General features: G+C 32.2%; 1 non-coding gene across 1 annotated transcript; it reads right to left on the bottom strand.

Moving 5' to 3' along the window:
- Positions 1–1,301: 1,301 nt before the first annotated feature.
- On the bottom strand, positions 1,302–1,408 carry LOC133807596 (small nucleolar RNA R71). The gene has a single exon (XR_009879499.1). It is a non-coding gene; the product is annotated as a small nucleolar RNA R71 (small nucleolar RNA).
- Between the last annotated feature and the right edge of the window lie 6,292 nt (positions 1,409–7,700).

Below are 7,700 nucleotides of genomic sequence, written 5' to 3'. Positions count from 1 at the left end.
ATAAAAAGTTTAAAAAAGAAAAGGATAAAAAGAAAATTTGGGACGGTTCAACCACCCATAAAAAATATACTTATATATTTATATTTATTGTCTTTTTTTTTTAGTGACGGCATTTGTGCCTCCTATCTATCATTTTAAATTTTATAGTCGATGACACTTGTGCCTCCTAATTTTGTTATAATTTTGTTGTAATTTTATTTCTTTTATATCTTTGTTAGTTGACGGCACTTGTGCCTCCTAACATTTGTTGTAATTTTCTTTATTTATATTGTTGTAATTTTTATTTTATTTAATTTCCGCAAATTACTAGTTGATGGCAATTTTGCCTCCTAGCCCTCTATCTTATTTTTAAGTTGATGGCACTTGTGCCTCCTAATTTTTACCTTAATTTTGTTATGGTTGATGGCATGCTATGCCTCCCTACTCTTGCTTAAATTTTAGTCTTATTTAATTTTTGCCTTATTTTTCTTTGTCTTCTATAATATTTTAGTGTAATATTGTGAAAAATACTTGAAAAAAAAAAAAAAAAACTTAAATCTTGTCCTTTCACCATAAGCAATTTTTGCTTAAAGGAAATTTGAACAAAATTCCCAATCCGCCTCTACTAATTAACCTCGGGGAGTTGTTAGTAGTGCGCGAGTAAGTGGAATCAAATAGGCCTGGGGACAAGTAAACCATAAGAATTATATTGTTGTGAAATCTCTAAAAATTCTAAGTATGCTCTGTGGTTGCGGTTTTAACTGATCTTCCACATCAGAAAATTGCTTGTTTGAGATTATCCTTGTTGCCTTGTGTGTGAAAATTGTATGCATCATTGGGAACGTAATTCTAAAAAACGATTAGTAAAAAGACGTTTATCTTTATTTGAAATTGAAAGTGTTAGTAAAAATTTGAGCATCATGGAACCTATTGCTAATATTGTTGATGAAAATGCTGTGCCTGAAAAAACTTTGCTTGAATATTTTGCACCTATTTCATCTAATGCTCCTTCATGCATTGTTTTACCTACTACTTCTGCTACTCATTTTGAGCTTAAACCCGCAATCATTCAATTATTGCCATCTTTTTATGGGTTAGATAGAGAGGATCCTTACATGCATGTCAAAGATTTCTTAGAAATTTGCTCAACATTTAAATTTTAAAATTTTTCCGATGAGTCGGTCAAACTAAGATTGTTCCCTTTTTCATTAAAAGGCAAATCAAAAGCTTGGTTAAATTCCCTTCCCACGGGGTTTATAACTACATGGGATCAACTTTATAATAAATTCTTACTGAAATTTTTTCCTATGTCTAAAACTGATAGTCTAAGGAGAGAAATCTCCGAGTTTTTTCAAAAAGATAATGAAGAGTTTTATGAATGTTGGGAAAGATTTAAAGATTTATTATTAAAATGTCCTCATCATGGTTTTGAAAAATGGAGACTTGTAAAATATTTTTATGATGGTTTGACTCCCTCTAATCGTCAAATGATTCAATCTATGCATACTGGAAAATTTTTAAAATTTCAAGGACAAGAGGCGTGGGACGCCCTTGAAGATTTATCTGTCAATTCACAACAATGGAATTATTTTGATCCTAGGTCTAGGTCAACTAATTCACCAAAAAGAGGAGGAAGGTATGAAGTAAAAGAAGAATTAGACTTAAGAACATCCTAAGACAAATTAGCGAGAAAAGTAGAAGCTTTAGCCATAAGCCAAACTATAAACTCTCCAATTCAACCTAGAAAAGATGTTTGTTCTATATGTTCTAGTCCTTGCCATAATGCCCAATCATGCCCTTCCTACCAAGAAGCCTTTTCTGAGGAGGCCAATGCTCTTCATTCTTATGGGAAACCAAATGATAGCCCATTTTCGTCCACCTACAATCCAAATTGGAGAAACCATCCAAACTTTTCATGGAGACAAAACCAACCCCAAATGAATCAAGGGCACCAATACAACACACAAAACCAAGCTCATGCCCCACAAAATCAACCATATCCGCAACAAAGAAAACCTTCCTTAGAAGATACTTTACAACAATTTATGCAATCCACCCAACAAATCCTACAAAATCAATCTCAATCTATTACCAAACTCGAGATGCAAGTAGGACAACTCGCCACTGCTTTAGCTGATAGAGAGAAAGGAACATTCCCTAGTCAACCTATCCCTAATCCAAAAGGTCAATATGAGATAGGAAAGTCTAGTCATAATGGAGAAGTCAAATCAATTTCAACTCTTAGGTCTGGAAAGAAAATTGTCAAACCCGATTACATACCCGAGGTTGAAAACGAAAAAGAAAAAGAAAAGAGTCAGCCTTCTAGTTCTAATCTCAATGACTCATCAAACAAAGAAATTCCAATCCATCCTTTCATTCCAAAAGCCCCATTCCCACAAAGATTACTTCCAATTAAAAAGGGCGGCCAATATAATGACATCTTAGAAGTTTTTAAACAAGTTAGTATCAACATCCCTTTCTTAGATGCCATTAAACAAATTCCTGCCTACTCCAAATTTTTAAAGGATCTTTGTACTGTTAAAAGAAACACTAATGTTCCTAAAAAGGCGTTTTTAACTGAACAAGCTAGTTCCATTATTCAATATAAGAGTCTTGTTAAATATAAAGATCCTGGGTGTCCCACAATTTCATGCATTATTGGTGATCATTTTATTAACAAAGCTTTACTTGATTTAGGTGCTAGTGTGAATTTATTGCCTTATTCTGTTTATAAGCAACTTGGTCTTGGTGAGCTAAAACCTACCTCTATAACTCTTCAATTAGCCGATCGTTCTGTGAAAATTCCTAGAGGCATTATAGAGGATGTTTTGATAAAAGTTGATAAATTTTATTTTCCTGTTGACTTCATTGTTCTTGATACTCAACCTGTGGAAAATATGCATGCTCAAATTCCTATCATTTTAGATAGACCATTCTTAGCTACATCTAATGCAATCATAAATTGTTGTAATGGTGTTTTGAAATTATCTTTTGGAAATATGACTGTTGAATTGAATGTTTTTAATGTTGCTAAATCTGTTGAGTGTGAGGAAATACATGAAGTTAACATGATAGATAGCATATGTGAAGATGATGGAAATGACTTACTTGATTTTTGTGAAAAATACTTTGGTATGAACTTGCATATTGATGACTTTAATGATGATGTGAATGCTTTGCTAGAGTCTATACCCTTAAATGAAACCAAAGTTGAACCTTTTTCACCCTTAGGTCATGTTCAATCAATTTCTGAGTCTCCAAAGTTAGACCTTAAACCTTTGCCAGAAAATTTAAAATATGCTTTTCTAGGAGAGTCTGAAACCTTACCTGTTATCATAGCATCCGCTTTAGATAAAGAACAAGAAGGTAAATTGTTAGATGTCCTTAGAAAACATAAAGAAGCCATAGGTTGGACCATTGGAGACATTAAAGGAATTAGCCCATCCATATGTATGCATAGAATCCATCTAGAAGAGAATGCTAAAACCTCTCGGGAATGTCAAAGAAGATTAAATCCCAATATGAAAGAAGTAGTTAGAGAAGAGGTCATAAAATTGTTAGACGTAGGTATCATTTACCCTATTTCTGATAGTCAATGGGTGAGTCCAGTTCAAGTTGTGCCTAAGAATTCTGGGATCACAGTTGTTGAAAATGAGAAAAATGAATTAATCCCTACTAGAATACAAACGGGGTGGAGAGTGTGTATAGATTATAGAAAGTTGAATAATGTTACTAGAAAAGATCATTTTCCATTACCTTTTATTGATCAAATGCTTGAACGATTAGCTGGCCATGCATATTATTGTTTTCTTGATGGGTATTCGGGGTATAACCAAATCCCCATCGCCCCAGAAGATCAAGAAAAGACTACTTTTACATGCCCTTTTGGAACTTTTGCATATCGTCGCATGCCCTTTGGATTATGCAATGCACCTGCGACTTTTCAAAGGTGTATGATTTCGATTTTTTTTGACATGGTTGAAAGATTTCTTGAAGTATTTATGGATGATTTTTCTGTGTTTGGTTCTTCCTTTGATGAATGTTTGCATCATCTTTCACTTGTTTTAATTCATTGCAAAGAGAAAAACCTTGTGCTTAACTGGGAAAAATGTCATTTTATGGTTAAAAAAGGAATTGTTTTAGGTCATGTAATCTCATCTGATGGAATAGAAGTTGATAAAGCTAAAGTTGATCTTATTTCAAAACTTCCCCCACCTAAAACTGTGAAAGAAATTAGATCATTCTTAGGCCATGCCGGTTTTTATAGAAGATTTATAAAAGACTTTAGCAAAATTTCTCGGCCTTTATGCCATTTACTTGGAAAAGAAAATGCTTTTGTCTTTGATAATAATTGCCATGTTGCCTTTGAAAAATTAAAAAATTTGATGACTACTGCACCCATTATTCGACCTCCTGATTGGAAAATACCTTTTGAAATAATGTGTGATGCTTCTGATTATGCTATAGGTGCTGTCTTAGGACAAAGACTTGAAAAAATACCTCATGTAATATACTATGCTAGCAAAACTTTAAATGATGCTCAATTAAATTACTCCACAACCGAAAAAGAATTGCTTGCTGTTGTCTTTGCATTAGAGAAATTTAGATCTTATCTGTTAGGGTCTAAAATTATTGTCTACTCTGATCATGCTGCATTAAAATATCTCTTATCAAAAAAAGATGCTAAGTCTCGTTTGATCCGTTGGATCCTGCTTTTACAAGAATTCGACTTAGAAATACGTGATAAAAAAGGATCTGAAAATGTTGTTGCTGATCATTTATCTAGACTAGTTGTTGAAACTATACATGATCCCACTCCTATCACTGAAACTTTTCCTGATGAACAATTAATGTATATTTCTTCATTGCCTTGGTATGATGATATTGTTAATTATTTGGTCACTAATGAAATACCATCTCATTGGTCTAAGCATGATAAATCTAAATTTTATTCTGAGGTGAAAAACTTTATTTGGGATGATCCTTACTTGTTTAAATACTGCCCTGATCAAATAATTAGAAGATGCATTCCAAACTGTGATCAATCTAAAATCATATCTTTTTGTCATGATCATGCATGTGGAGGACATTTTGGTGGTAAGAAAACAGCTGCTAAAGTTTTACAATGTGGTTTTTATTGGCCTACTATCTTTCATGATACATATGTTTATTGTAAAGCTTGTGAACGTTGCCAAAAGTTAGGAAGTTTAACTAAAAGAAACATGATGCCTTTAAATCCTATTCTTATTATTGACATATTTGATGTTTGGGGCATTGATTTTATGGGACCATTTCCTAACTCTTTTGGTAATCTTTATATTCTTGTTGGAGTTGATTATGTGTCTAAATGGGTTGAAGCTATTGCATGCCACACTAATGACCACAAAGTTGTGCTTCGGTTTTTAAAAGAAAATATATTTTCCCGTTTTGGTTCACCACGTGCTATAATTAGTGATAACGGTACACACTTTTGTAATAAGCCATTTGAACATTTGATGAAACAATATGACATTACACATAAAGTCTCAACACCATATCACCCACAAACTAGTGGTCAAGTTGAAGTGTCTAATAAGGAAGTTAAGCACATTTTAGAAAAAACTGTGAATCCTACTAGGAAAGATTGGTCCTTAAGACTCACTGATGCATTATGGGCGTATCGTACCGCGTACAAAACACCCATTGGCATGTCACCCTACAGACTTGTGTATGGGAAGGCGTGCCACTTACCTGTTGAGTTAGAACATAGAGCCTTTTGGGCAATTAAGCAGTTAAACTTTTCTTTAGACAAGGCAGGTGAGAAACGAAAACTTCAACTCAATGAACTAGACGAAATTAGGAATGATGCATATGACTATTCAAAAAAGTATAAGGATCGCATGAAATTTTACCATGACAAAAATATTTGAGAAAAGATTTTTCCCCAGGTCAGAAAGTCCTTTTATACAATTCTCGTTTGCATTTATTCCCGGGAAAGTTACGCTCTAGGTGGTCCGGTCCTTACATTGTTCGTATTGTTTTTCCACATGGAGCTATTGAAATTGAAAATCCTAAAAATGGTGATATATTTAAAGTTAATGGACAAAGATTAAAACCATTTTTAGAATTAAAAACTGATGAAGTGGATGAGATACTCCTTGAGGACCCTGTTTACCATGCTCTTTAATTCCTGTGTGATCTTAATAACTTGTGTTTTATTTATATTGTTGTTTTATGTGTGATTTAATTTTTGTTAGTTGTATCTTGTTCTCTCTTCGCGATTCACAATATCGAGGTACGACCATTCTAAACTTTACACTCTTGTCAATTTTAATTTATATTTATATTTTGATACATTGAGGACAATGCTTAAATTAAGTTTGGGGGTATCGAGTTTATTGTGTTTATGCTTTGCATTGTTTTTAATGTTTTGTGTTTTATTTATGTTATTTATGTTTGTTTGAAAAAAAAAATATATATTATGTTGTTGTTTTGTTAATTTTTTTTTAAAATTTTAATTTGTTCATTTTTATAAAAATTCAAAAAAAATATAAAAAAAAAAAAAAATTTGGTGATATTTTTCATTTTCAATGATAAAAATCTTGATTGAGTTTGAGTTTAATTCTCTTAAAAATATGAATAATTCTTAAGATTTGTTTTTAATTATAAGGTCAATTTTGCTTATAACAAAAATTACATTTTTCATAACAAGAACACTCTTATTTCCTATAAGTTTAAGGGAAAAATAATTTTAATGAAAACATTTTTTCTAAAAGAAAAATTGACAATTTAATTAATTACATAAGCTTAACTGTTATTCATAACAATTTTTGAGAATTATTTTCATTGTGCAATTTTTGAGAAAATCCTTTTTATATCACTAATAAAAAAAAATGTGTTTTAATTTTTCTTTTGCTTGAGGACTAGCAAAACTTTAAGTTTGGGGGTGTGATAACTCTACAAAATAGAGTTATTTTACCACTTTTTATGTGCTAATTGTTGCTTAATTCTTGAGTTTTTAATTGATTTATTAAGTTTTTAAGTAATTTTGAATTTATTAGGTTTATTTTGATTTTTTATATTTTTGTGTGTTTTTATAGTTATTTTGTTGTAATATATTGTAGTTTAATTATTTAAATTATTGTAGTTTAATTTGTGGTAAAAAAATGTTATATTATTGAGCTTAAGTGTTAAATATAATTAAGTTATAATTAATATTTTCAAAAAATTAAATTGATTTATTTTATAATTGAAAATATTGTATTATGATTTATTTTATATTTATTTTGTAGGGAATTTAGGCTCTTGAAAAGCAATGAAAATGATGAAAAAAGATGGCATTTTTGTGAAGAATAGCAAAGGAAATTGGTATTTTCCCAAGCAATTTGGGCCCATAAGCACAAGGCCCAATGCCAAGCTTCACCAAGCATCTCACATGAGCTTCCTTCTCCCCAACGTGGCTGAAGCATTTCCCTCACATATGCCAATTCACATATGCCAATCACATATATGCCCATCACTTAGCATCATTCCAACTTCTTCAGCATCTCCACGTGACAAGCTCTTCCAAGCCCAAACGTGGGCCTTCCTCCCCATGCATGCATGAGGCCCATTTCCTTCAAGACCCATTTCCTTCACCAAGCTGCCTTGCACCACTTCAGCCCATTCGGCCCAGCCCCAAAGCCAGCCGAATTCACCTGCCACCAACACCTTCAGCCACCTCTTGAGCCCACCATTTTTCA

This window comes from Humulus lupulus, chromosome X (assembly GCF_963169125.1).
Source record: "Humulus lupulus chromosome X, drHumLupu1.1, whole genome shotgun sequence".
NCBI lineage: Eukaryota > Viridiplantae > Streptophyta > Magnoliopsida > Rosales > Cannabaceae > Humulus > Humulus lupulus.
Note: the sequence above shows the minus strand (reverse complement) of the source record. Positions and strands in the feature narration are given on the sequence as shown.